This window comes from Pleurodeles waltl, chromosome 4_2 (genome assembly GCF_031143425.1).
Source record: "Pleurodeles waltl isolate 20211129_DDA chromosome 4_2, aPleWal1.hap1.20221129, whole genome shotgun sequence".
Lineage (NCBI taxonomy): Eukaryota > Metazoa > Chordata > Amphibia > Caudata > Salamandridae > Pleurodeles > Pleurodeles waltl.
In genome coordinates this window covers 757,104,512-757,117,738 of record NC_090443.1, presented here as the reverse complement: position 1 = coordinate 757,117,738, position 13,227 = coordinate 757,104,512, and positions in this window count along the sequence as shown.

The window sequence follows — 13,227 nt, the reverse complement described above, 5'->3', positions numbered from 1 at the left end:
ACTGGCGTTGTACATCGTTGCGGTAGGCAGTTGAAGACCGCAGCGCAATCCTGAATTGGTTAACATTGGACCCTATGGGTCCCAGGAGCCAATGACGATGTACGCCGGAGGTGACGGTACGCACCGCCGTGGACGTGACCGACATTTTCTCTTAGTTCAATCACTTGATACCTGATCTTCGACAGGAGTGGACCTACACTGCAAGTGCTGCTGTGACCTCAGTCTGGAAGAGAAAATAGCTCATGTGTCTGGGGAAAGGGCCCCTGCCTTCAGCACGGAGGAGTTGGAGAAACTCGTGGATGGGGTCCTCCCCCAGTACAAGCCACTCTACGGTCCTCCAGACAAACAGGTAAGTATAATTTGAGCATGCTGAATGGGCAATACCTGTGTGGAGTGGTGTGGATGGAAGATGGGGGGGGGAGAATGAGGCGTCCATGAAATGACGGTGAGTGCATGTGCGTCATGGCAAGGGTAGGGATGCGGGCCAGTGACTGTGACGGTGCGGACGGTTATATCTTCTCCTTTTCCCCTGTACTATTCCTGTAGGTCAGCGCCCACCAGAAGAAGGATATTTGGCGTGCCATCGCCAAGGAAGTCCGGGCCCTGGGGGTCCACCAGAGACGGAGCACCCACTGCCGTAAAAGATGGGAGGACATTTGCCACTGGAGCAAGAAGACAGCGGAGGCCCACCTGGGGATGGCCTCCCAACGTGGCAGGGGTGCCCGTCACACCATGACCCCCCCTGATGTTCCGGATCCTGGCAGTAGCGTATCCCAAGTTGGATGGGCGCTTGAGGGCATCACAGCAGCCACAAGGGGGTGAGTACACTCTCATTCAGCTGATTCAGCGCGCATGGGAGGTGTCTGGGTGGGGAGGTGGGTTGTGAGTTCTCCTAAGCCAGGGCGAGTTTAGTAGGCAAGGTCCCGTCGTAAGGCAGGCTATTTGGCACCCCACCCCACCTGTGTTCAGAGGCAACTATACCTAGTCAGGCTCCTGTGACTTCCAGGTGTGCAGCAATTGGGCACAGGCCTTGTACCCCATGTCCCTGTGATTAATTAGGGAACTCAAAGTGCACGGCATAGTGCAGGGGCTTCTGTGTCTGTAGTGTCCGCCAACGGTAGCAGTATTGCATGCACTCAACATGTCTTTCTTCTATCTTCCCCCACCTTTTTGTGGTCTCCCTGTTCTTGTGTGCATTAGCATCATCAAGCGGAGGAGCAGTGGCACCGGAAGAGCAGGATGGAGCTGCATCCCACATGGCCCTAGAGGGCGAGACAATGGATTCTGAAGCCACCAATGGTACGGAGGGCGAGGGGAGCTCCACGGCGGGGACAAGAGCTGAGACCAGCGACACAGACTCTTCCTCTGATATGAGCTCCCTTGCGGTGGCGGGCCCTTCTGTGCCTACCGCATCTACAGGTACAGCCGCCACCCTCCTACCAGCACCGCCCTCCCAGCAGCCCCTCAGCGTGTGCCCCGTGGCCGCTCACCCAGTAGGGCATCTCCTTCGCCCCAGGCACCTCAGCCCCTGCCCCAGTCAGCCCTGCTGCACTCAGTGAGGAGGCCATTGACCTCCTCAGGTCCCTCACTGTTGGGCAGCTACCATTTTGAATGCCATCCAGGGTGTAGAGAGGCAGTTACAACAGACCAATGCATACCTGGAGGGCATTCATTCTGGTCAGGCAGCCCAAAAGCGAGCTTTTCAGACTCTGGCCTCAGCACTGATGGCAGCCATTGTCCCTGTGTCCAGCCTCCCCCCTCCAACTTCCTCTACCCAGACCCAAATCCCTGTACCTCAGCCTATCCCAAGCACACCATCAAACCAGCATGCACACACCTCAACACACAAGGGAAGCTCTGGCAAAATTAAGCACCACACATCCTACAGGCACTCAGACAAGCATCATACCATGCACACATGCCAACATCCAATGCCTCCACTGTGTCCTCCTCCTCCACGTCTCCCTCCTCCCTCCCTGTCTCGTCTCCACTCACACCAGTTTGCACTACATCTTCATCACCACACCCCACCACACCCCACTCACTTGCACTCACTACCCCCACTACCATTCACACACCCCTGTGTCCTCTCCCAGTGTGTCTGTGAGCCCACCTCCCAAGGTACACAAACCCAGCCACACACCCACCCAACAGCCGTCCACCTTACAATAGCCTCCAGCCCATGCACCTTCACCCAAAGTCAGCAAACGTACAACTCCTACAACCACTACCTCTTCCTCCACTCCCAAACCCCCTCCATCTACCCGTCCCAGTGTGTCCAAAAAACTTTTCCTGTCCAACCTTGACCTCTTCCTCTCACCTTCCCCTAACCCTTCAGTCCCCTAGAGCCCACCTTTCCAGGTCCCAACCCAGCACCTCAGCCACAACATCAGTGGGAACAATGGTGCCAGCAGTTACCGGCTTCTGGAGTGCGCCAAGCAGCAGGGCAGCCAGTGTGCCAAGGAGCCAGATCACGGACAGTCCCCCACCTCAAAAGCATAAAAAGTTGGCCAGTGCCCAGTGGGAGAAAGGCAAAACCTCTACCACCAAAGCCTCTCACAGGAGTACAGTTGGGAGTGGGAAGACAGCTGCGCCACCATCCAAACTGGGAAAGGGGCACAGAAAGACAGGCAAGTCGCCGAAAACCTGCACAGCGGACAAGACCGCCACCAGCACCGCTGCCAAGCACACCGCCGCCACCAGCACCACTGCCAAGGGCACCGCCGCCACAATCACCGCTGCCAAGGACACTGCCGCCACAAGCACCGCTGGCAAGGACACCGCCACCTCAAGCACCACTTCACAGGACACCGCGCCACCAGCACCGCTGCCAAGGACACCGCCGCCACCAGCACAGCAGGCCAATGAGCGCCAAAAGCTCAGACGCTACCTGGGCCGCTCATGTGAGCAGCATGAGGCACTCTGGGCACCAAGCCCCCTCCAGAACCAGTGGAGTATCCCATCCACTACCTTAGTCCTTGGCAGGATGAAGCACTCTGGGCACCAAGCCCCCTCCAGTACCAGTGGAAGATCCCATCCACTTCTTCAGTCCTTGGTAGGATGAAGCACTCTGGGCACCAAGCCCCTTCCAGAACCAGTGGAGAAAGGCATCCACTACCTCAGTCCTTGGCAGGATGAAGCACTCTGGGCATCAAGCCTCCTCCAGAACCAGTGGAGTATCCCATCCACTACCTCAGTCCTTGGCAGGATGAAGCACTCTGGGCACCAAACACCCTCCAGAACCAGTGGAGAAAGGCATCCACTACCTCAGTCCTTGGCAGGATGAAGCACTTTGGGCACCAAGCCCCCTGCAGAACCAGTGGAGTATCCCATCCACTACCTCAGTCCTTGGCAGGATGAAGCACTCTGGGCACCAAGCCCCCTCCAGAACCAGTGGAGTATCCCATCCGCTACCTCAGTCCTTGGCAGGATGAAGCACTCTGGGCACCAAGTCCCCTCCAGAACCAGTGGAGAAAGGCATCCACTACCTCAGTCCTTGGCAGGATGAAGCACTCTGGGCACAAAGCCCCCTCCAGAACCAGTGGAGACTGTTATCCACTTGAGAGACTGTGGCTTTGCACTCCCCATGATAATGCAGTGGACAAACCACCCACTTGAGAGACTTGTGAGACTGTGGCTTTGCACTCCCCAGATACATTAATGGGCATGGAGCCCCCTCGTGGATCTGGCGTTGTGCACTCATCCGGCTGAGGTGCCCCGCCTTCCCTTCCCCCTGAGGTGCCTGTTGTATTTCGAACTGATGCCCCAGCAGTGTTCTCTCCGCCCAGTGGTCCACAGACTTTAATGGTGGAATAACTTGGACTTCTATTCTTGGTGTACATATTTGTTTATAGTGTATATATATTTTTTTTGGGAGTACTGGATTTTAATAGATTACAAACGTTCAAATAATTTCCTTTTGTCTTTGCATTGTTCCGGGGAGGTTGGGGGGTGTAACTGGAATGTATCATGATGTATTAGTGTGTGTGTTGTTGTGGGTGAGGATGGGTGTGGGGGTGTTGCGTGTGTGTGTGTCACTCTTTTTTCCCTCCCGTTCCCTGTGTCGTAGGTGCAGTACTCACCGTGGTCTTTGCCGCCGGCGTTCGTGTTCCTGGTAGAAGAGCAGGAAGACAAAGGAAGGGAGTATGTGAAGTTCCAGTTCCATGGCATCCTGGTTCCTCGTGGGGTGTGTAGAGGTGAACATTTTCCCTTCCAAGTCCTGTTTCCGCCGTGTTTTTGCTCGTGGTGAATCCACCCCGGAAAAGGTGGCGGATTGGACTGTTGTAATAGTGTAGGCGGTACATTGTCTTCTGCCTGTCTGTTGCCGCTTACCGGCGCGGCGTTTGTTTGTACCGCCGTGGCGGTCGGAGTGTTAAAGTGGCTGTCTATGTTGGCGGTTTCGCCATGGTCGTGATTCCATTTTTTTTACTGCCGGCCTGTTGGCGGTTTCACCGCCGCTTTAACACCGACTGCCATGTTTGTAATGACCACCAATGTGTCTGTTTTTACAATGAAAGTAAGATTGATGTGACTTAAAGTGGATGCTGTTGTGTTTAACCATTCAAACATTTTGTGTTGGGCAAGACTCAACTGAAAAGGTGTACCCAACTTGGTCAGTTAAACAATGGTTTAAATTAAGTACCTCTACAAATAGCAAGACCTAATAATTTCTGCATGTCGTTCACAATATAGGGACAAGGCCAATCAATAACTGAAAATAATTTTTGTGTGTTCCATAATGATTCAAACTGTTTCCCTTTATTAGATATAATGCCAAGTAATACAGACGATTGAACTTTGAATATTCCTTTTGCCAATTTTTAGGGGTGGAACTTGCAAAATGTAACTCTGTGGAATTCCGTGGAGTTACAGAAAAACTCTGTAAGATTCTGCAGAGTTCGGCCACTGGGCAGAAATAGGTGCATAGCTCTTCTCCTGCTGTATGTATATATAAATTTTAGCCCAGTATGTAGATATTTTTGAAAATCCTTTGTGGCAGAGACTCAGGTGTACCTCAGAGACACTATGGGTGTCACTAATAAGGTAGAAGGCCTTCCCTTTGATGAGACAAAACAAATGTTAGTAACATCGGACATTATGGGGGTCATTCTGAGTTTGGCGGGTGGCAGAGGCCTCCCGCCAAACCCAACCCGCCACCTGACTTCTGGTGCCGTTAGGACACCGCCGGCCCTATTACAACTTCACCGAAGGGCCGGCAGGCGGAAACAGTGTTTCCGCCCGCCGGCCCTGCGGTGAAGAGGGCCTTAACATTGATGCCGGCTCGGAATCGGCAGTGCAGTTGGTGCAGCAGCATCCATCGCACAATTCACTGCTCGTAATTCGGGCAGTGAATTGTGCAATAGGGCTGTGCATGGGGGCCCCTGCACTGCTCATGCCAGGTGCATGGGCAGTGCAGGGGCCATTCTTCCAGCTTTTCCCCAGCATTGTTAACCGCCATGGAGAGGCTGGTGGAATGGTATTCGTAATCCAGAGGGCAGCACTGTTTTCAGAACTGCGCTGGTGGATTACAACCACTTGGACCACCAGGCTGGAGTCTGAATGCAGCCTGGAGGTGTCAGTGGTTTGATCACGGTGTTTCAGCGGTGTTCCTTACACTAACATCCACAAGCATGGAGCTCTCTCAGTGAAATCTTAGATGTAAGAACAAAACCGCAAGAAGTTCCCATTGAATTTGTGGTCATCTTGGCTACATTATGCCTAAATACCAATTTTTTTAGCTGCAAGGAAAAGCTATCCCTACAGGTTCAAGTGATGACTAAGCTGTGCTGCTTTGCCCCAGAGGCAGCAAATTTGATCAAGTCATATTTTGAAAAATGTTGGATTTATACTAACCAGAATCCATATGAGGCACACATATCACTAATTGATCTTGCTATATTAATGGCATTCTTTTATTGTGCCAATGGAATAAGCATAATTTAGAGGATTTGGTAGAATGGCTTAATATACATGCACCTGGTTTGAAATTCAGCATGACAACTGCCAAAAAATAATTTGTTTTCTTGATTTATGGATAGAGAATACAGAAGACCAGATAGAAGTCAGTCTATTTACTAAACCGACAGATCGTAATACTCTCCTTCGTTTCTCAAGTGGTCACCCACATACATTGAAAGAGAATTTACCTTTTGGTCAATTTCTCTGCATTAGGAGAAATTGCACACAAAAAGATTACTTTGCGAATGCCAACAGATTGACTGAAAAATTGGTAAATCGAGTATACCTGACAAAACTGGTAAAATGCTCATGTAAAAGGACTTTGTTTATTCCATGAGAGACACTATTAACACCAAAAACAAGAAACTACCTCTCTTACATGTGTGATTATCTATCATACAAAAGAGAATAAGATCAAAAACATTATTAAGGAATATTTGAAAATATTGCCCCCCCCTCTTGGACATCCCTAAACCTTTCTTTGCCTTCAAGAAATGCAAAAATCTTCACACCCACTTGCCCAGAGCAGCATAACCCACCAAAATAAAAACTTCAAATGTAGTAATTACATTGCCTGTCCCTATACTAGTAACTAAATCACAAATGAGAGTACGGGGTTCTTGTAACGTAAGTAGTTCGGTAGTGTATCAATTGTGACACTAGACCACTCGTATACCTCGACTAGAGGTGAAATGTGGGTGAGCTGTGGAGTGGTGTATGGTCTGTGAGGGGGATTTCCTTTACGGACTAGTTGGTCTCACACACTATATAGTGTCATGCTTCATCAGGTAGGACAGTGCCACCTGGGAGGACTCAACCTCACTGTTAAAGGAACAGGAGGGAATGCGTAAATTAATTTAATTTCAGGAAAAAGGGGATCCAGCTGTGCTAGGGAAATAAAAAACACCTACTCAGATACCCGGGTGAATTTAATAGAGGGTTCTGTGTGGTGTGATTAAAAAGGAATGGAGACCCGGTGTGAGAGCAATGACTCACAAGGTCACCTATCTAAAAGAAGTAGCCGACATGTTTCTGCCCTTGTAATTGAGCTATGGAGGGTCTCTGGGCATTCATCAGGGTGTTGGATCCCTGTTGCATATGCTTCTTAAGCGCTGCAGAAATAATCACACTAGAAAAGGGGTTGAGGAAGGGCCTACTTTAACCATGGGAATACATGGGGAGGACCCTAACACTCGAGGCTAGTGGCCTCTGGTATCCTAGAGAGGGAGCGTCCCCTTATAGTCAGACTTGCATCAAAGGTGGGCACTCTCTGTGCGCCTATACCGACCTCTCCTTCAGGACCGCTCGAATCCCATCAGCATCAGTATTAATGGGAAAGTACACCAAAATCAATGTTTTATAGCTGCAACACCAAAAATGTAGTTCAGAGGGTTCAGTGTCCTTGTTGGCTCACTTATATTGGGCAAACTACTCAACCTCTGAAAATGAGGATATCACAACATAGATCAAGAATAAGATGTGTAGTAGTTGGCGCCCCTTTGATTGAACATTTTGTAAACTAAAACCACACTGAAATTGATATCCAAATGGACAGTGTTATATATGATGCAGAGGAAACCTAGGAGCATTTTGGTTGTCAACACATTGTTTTAAAAAGAGGCACAAATTATTGAAAAATGTGGGACTGACAAGAATGGTCTCAATGACCTAGATTAAATGTGGGCTTAATTGTAAATATTCTAATTCAGTTTACCGCACTATAAGAGTTTTACCTATTTTAACAAATATGGTTTGTTCTGTAAATATAATTCTATAAATACTGGAGTTCCTGTGTAGAATCTCATGTATGAATTGGTTGCACACAAAAATTTTATCAATTTGTTTTCTTGTTTAGATTGTGATTTTTAGTATGGTGCATATGTTTTTGAGCATGCCATAGGTCCTTTTGCCCTTACTGATATTTCTCCTACTTGGCCTGTGGATGCAGTTTTGTAGTTTTTTCCCATAGGTCTCCAAACATGGTAGATGCAGGTGTGATTGTCCCGTTTATGCCATGTGATCGCATGGTAGAGGTCCTTTTACCTGGAACAACAGTTTATAAAGTTGGCCCACGGTAGCAGTCTACTAGTTTCCATCAATAGGTCTCCCAATACGAAAGATGAATCTGTGGTTGGCCGTGTCAAACCATGTGACCGAAACCTTCAGAGGTATATGTCCCTCCCCCTTCTGCATGTGGGATGGCAGTTTTCCTTAGCAACTAGCCCTACATGAGTGGAGCCTTTTCACCCTAAGCAGCCGCATCCTGTGTGTTAGCTGGTGGTACCCACTTCATGGTGCCAGACCTTTGACCAGAATTGAGTTAACTACTAATAGACTGAGACATGGTCAGGTTTCCAAGATGAGTCTTCTGAACCCCAGTATGGCAGATCCTAGCTGTCACAACACGCCACACCTCCCAGCAGTAGGTTTCCCACTGCCTCAGTACCCAATAGATTACTTGGCCAACATGAATCATGATTTCTTTCAGTTGCCTGAGTAGTTTAATCACTGTGACACTGATGTTTTGGGCAACTTTCTTCATAAGAGATACTTTTAGGTTGTAGTCTTCAGGTGGCACTTATGTTTCCTATCCAAGGGTCTCATGTCTCTTGACTTTCACAGCCAGACCCTCAGTTCTTTCTTACCTCACATTGTTGTGGTCCACCAGCTAGGTTGGCATGCTCAAAAAATACATTTTGTAAGTCAGAAAAGATAGTGCAATGACACGTGGTCTCTGCATGTTCTCCATTCTTTTGAACACAAACTGCACTTTTGGAACTTTCAACAGCACAGATGAAATACAATTTGCATTGCATTTAAATTTTAAATTCAATGAGTTGCAACAATTCTTACAGACCATGGATACACTCTTCAGGTCTTCCTTCTTACAATTTCCTGAAGAGACACATAGCCAGGATGGCCAAAATGCATTGACATTCTATTTGGAGGGGTCCCCAACAAATTTGAAAACTGCTCTTACAAACTATGTCATGCATAGTCTAAGAAATATGGGAAATAAGAGTCCCCTTAACCTGTCTTGTATATAAGACCACCTCTACCTGTGGACTATATGTTCATTCATTGCTTTGAAGCCACAGAAAGTCTATTTGAGGACTGGAGCATATTCTGAGAAAAATCCTTCGATGATTTTACTAGTGTCCTCATCATATTATAGAATATTGTATAGTTTTCCATGTTTTGCCTGCATGTCTTGCATGTAGTCAGACCTACATATATGATAGTATTTCTATAGTCTTTACGTCTTTTTTTTCTGAGATTGTTTATGGTGTTTATATGTGTAAACAAGAAACAACAAGAGCATAGGGACTTGAGCTAGTTTTAAATAAATTGTATTGATTAATTTGGTGATAGAGATACACCGATAAGCATGGTGTCTACTTGATGTCTTCACCTTGGATTGATTTAATTTCATATTTAATTCCCACTATTTTCCCCTCTTTTGTTTCTGTATTCTATGCATGTGCCCAGGACGTGTGAGATGATCTGGGCAAACCCCAATGCTTCATAAAAGTGATTTAGCACTGGGAGCACATTCTGTGCTGAAAAATCAGTGCGAACTGCACCACTCTGCATGCCAGAGAGTGATGCTAATCGAGTTGCTTTTTCTGCCGCTCTGTAGATTTTCTACTTGAGCTGCAACCTTCTGACCGCAAACAGTCCAGACTGACTGCAAACACCCATGTTAGAAAAATTTTGCGGGATGTCCTTCAAGCAACAGGAAATGACACTAAGTGACACCAAATGTCACTCGCTCTTGCCAAGTTACCATTCTAGAACAGTGCACAAGAAAAAAATCTGCCATGCAGTTATTGCAAGAATTTACCCAGAACTCCTCTGCGGGGAGAATGGAATATTTTGCCCATGCCTACAAGTTTTGCATACGAGTGTGACTTTACCTTTATCATACGTTCTCTGTTGTATTTCAAATCTATTGAAAGGATTTGGATGCCATTTAAGCAGATGATAAGAAAAGTATCCTGAATGTCTCAAAAGGTTCCAAATTTCGGAAAGACGCTGGAGCTTTGCATAAGCCAAACTGCATGACTAAATATTGGAAATGTCCGTATCTGGTTTTATACCCATCCCCCAAATCAAAAAGCTGGTCACAATATGTGGTCAGTATTTTTTTGTGGCCAAAAAAGGATTGCGTTAACTGACATGTGAACTAATAGAATGGTTTGTAAAATTCTGTCTTAGAGTTGGTCACTGCAGGAAAGTGCCCTTTTTGACTTGGTCACGCCCACTTTTTGCCTGGTATCTGATGCAATTTTGACTAAGGCACACTGAGTTCCTGCTAACAGGGTCACCAGTGTCAGATCTCTTTCCCTCAAACTGTACAATTGTTCCCCAATTGACAAAAACCTTTAGCTTCATTGTAAGTCCTTAGTAGATGGTATCCCCGTATACCTAGGGCATAGGTTCTAAAGAGGGTTCCGAAGGGCTGCAGCATGTATTGCACCATCCTAAGGGACCGCTCACCATACTCATGCAAACTGCTATTGCAGACTGCCTAAAATGGTGCAGCCAAAATTTCAAACATGACATGGCACCCCCCTGTGTGCTGTGCCTGCTGACACTGCCTGCAATATATGGAGGTCACCCCTACAGCAGACCTTACAACCCTAAGGAAAGATGCATTATATTACATGTGCGGACATGTCTTCATGAGGAGATATGCCCCTTCCAAGTCTGAGTCGATTCTTCGACATTGCAAGTGAACAGGGAAGCCATCTTAAGCATATGTACTGGACACTGTTAATTAAGAGTTCCTCAGCTATGTGGTGGGTTTACTGAAATTGAATGTGTTTGCCATCAAACACCTCATATTAATTAACCCACATTGAATCCAGTGATCGATTTATTAATACATGCACCCAGAGGGTACCTGAGAGGTACCCCCTGGAACCGACTAGTCTTCTAGTTTGCTGGCTGACTGGTATAGTCCAGCCTGCTACCACTGACAGGATTCTGACCACAAGGAGGTGAAAGTCCCACTCTCAGAGGTCAGTAGCAATGATTGCTCTGGCAGGAGGTGTTTACACCTCCTCTTGCAGGATGACTAGTAAATCAGCATACCAAGGTCAGAGGCTTCAAAGCCTCTGCCACCTTTGATATGTAACCCCTGCATCCCTCAGGCCTACAGGATGTCACCCCCTGCCCTGGGGCCCATTTGGCACCAGGACAGGTGGGAAATTAGCTACGCGAGGAGGTGTGGAGTACATTCAGGTCGGACAAACCAGTAAGGCCAGCTGGCCTGATGTGCCCCACTCTACGAAACTTGCAATATCTTGGTGTTGGCAGAAGTAGAAACTCTGGTACAGAGTTACGACCAATCCCCACAGGATGTGTACATTCAGAGGGTGCAAGGGTAAGTAACTGTTTGGCTACTATCCTATACTCCCCTTAATGCACCTAAATATACTAAATAGGGGAGCTCCTGGCAGCAGAGAAGCAGATTTGACTGACTCAAGAAGAAAAAGGACAATGTAGAGCCACAAGAGGTAAGAACTGAAGAGCAGCAACTGACTTGGCACCAACTCTAGTGGCCTGCCTGTTGTCCCAGACAATTTCAACAAGGATGACTCACTCTGCAGCTGTTCAACCTCCAAAAGCCTGGGAGGCCCACCAGCACTTTGCAAAACAGACATAATCTCCCATGGAGTAGCAGAGTTACATCCCATCATCCTGCAGGCATGGAAACGCAAACTCTGGTTTATCGAACTGCTAGCTCCCAGGCCCCACAGGCACAGCTGCCACCCAGGAGGAGGTGTTCCCTACTCTCAGAGGCCAGCCTCATTCCCCTAGTGAGTAAAGAGACGCTAGACCCACCAAAAACAACCCAGCACTAATACCCAGGGTACCAATCCAGACACCAACCCTACAGAAATTGACAAGCCAATGATGGACATCAGCACAGCAGAAGCCATCATCCAGAGTTGCCCAGCTGTCCTGTTGTGTCCCCATTTCCAGATCATCACCTGAAGCAAGTGTCTCGGACAGCTGTGACCTAACACCTCAAATCACTTCTGCACCTGAGCCCCACAGTTAGAACCTGCTGGACTTTTTTGCTTATGCAGGGTCATCCCCGATCTTTTTGCCTCCTGCCTCCTATTTTTTCTGACCTGTTGCTGTTGGCTTTTGAACTCTGAGCACTTTACCACTGCTAACCAGTGCTAAAGTGCATATGCTCTCTGTGTAAAATTGTATGTAATTGGTTTACTCATGATTGGCATATTTGATTTACTAGTAAGTCCCTAGTAAAGTGCACTGGAGATTCCAGAGCCTGTAAATCAAATGCTACTAGTGGGCCTGCAGCACTGGTTGTGCCACACCCATAAGTAGCTCTGTAATCATGTCTCAGACCTGCCATTTCAGTGTCTGTGTGTGCTGTTTTAACTGTAAATTCGACCTGGCAAGTGTACCCACTTGCCAGGCTTAAACCTTCCCTTTTCTTACATGTCAGACACCCCCAAGGTAGGCCCTAGGTAGCCCCAAGGGCAGGGTGCAGTGTATGGTTAAGGTAGGACATATAGTAATGTGTTTTATATGTCCTGATAGTGAAATATTGCTAAATTCGTTTTTCACTGTTACAAGGCCTGTCCCTCTCATGGGTTAACATGGGGGCTACCTTTAAATCTGATTAAAGTGTAGATTCCCTTTGGGAGCGGATGGACATGTGGAGTTTGGGGTCTCTGAGCTCACAAATTAAAAGTACATCTTTTAGTAAAGTTTATTTTGGAGTTGTGCGTTTGAAAATGCCACTTTTAGAAAGTGAGCATGTTCTTGCTTATACCATTTCTGTGACTCTGCCAGTTTGTGGATTCCCTGTCTGGGTCAGTTTGACAGTTGGGCTGGTTGCTCCTCACACTAGACAGTGACACAAAGGGAGCTGGGCTGTAGCCTGCATATCCTGATGAGCCATATGTGCTAGGAGGGAGGGGAAGAGTGGTCACTCACACCTGAAAGGGCTGTGCCTGCCCTCACACAATGCAGTCTCCAACTCCCTGGTGAGTGTCTGGGGCCTGGCCTGGGCAAGACAGGATTTCACATTCCAAAGAGACTTTACTTTGAAGTAGGCCTACTTCAAAGGAGAAATTGGGTATAAAAAGGGCACCCAAAACCACAGACTTTAGAAACACTTCTGGAACCAAGAGGAACCTCTGCCTGGAGAAGAGCTGAATAGCTGAGGAAGAAGAGCTGCCCTGCCTGTGACTGTGCTTTGTGGAGCTATCCTGCAGTTACTGCTTC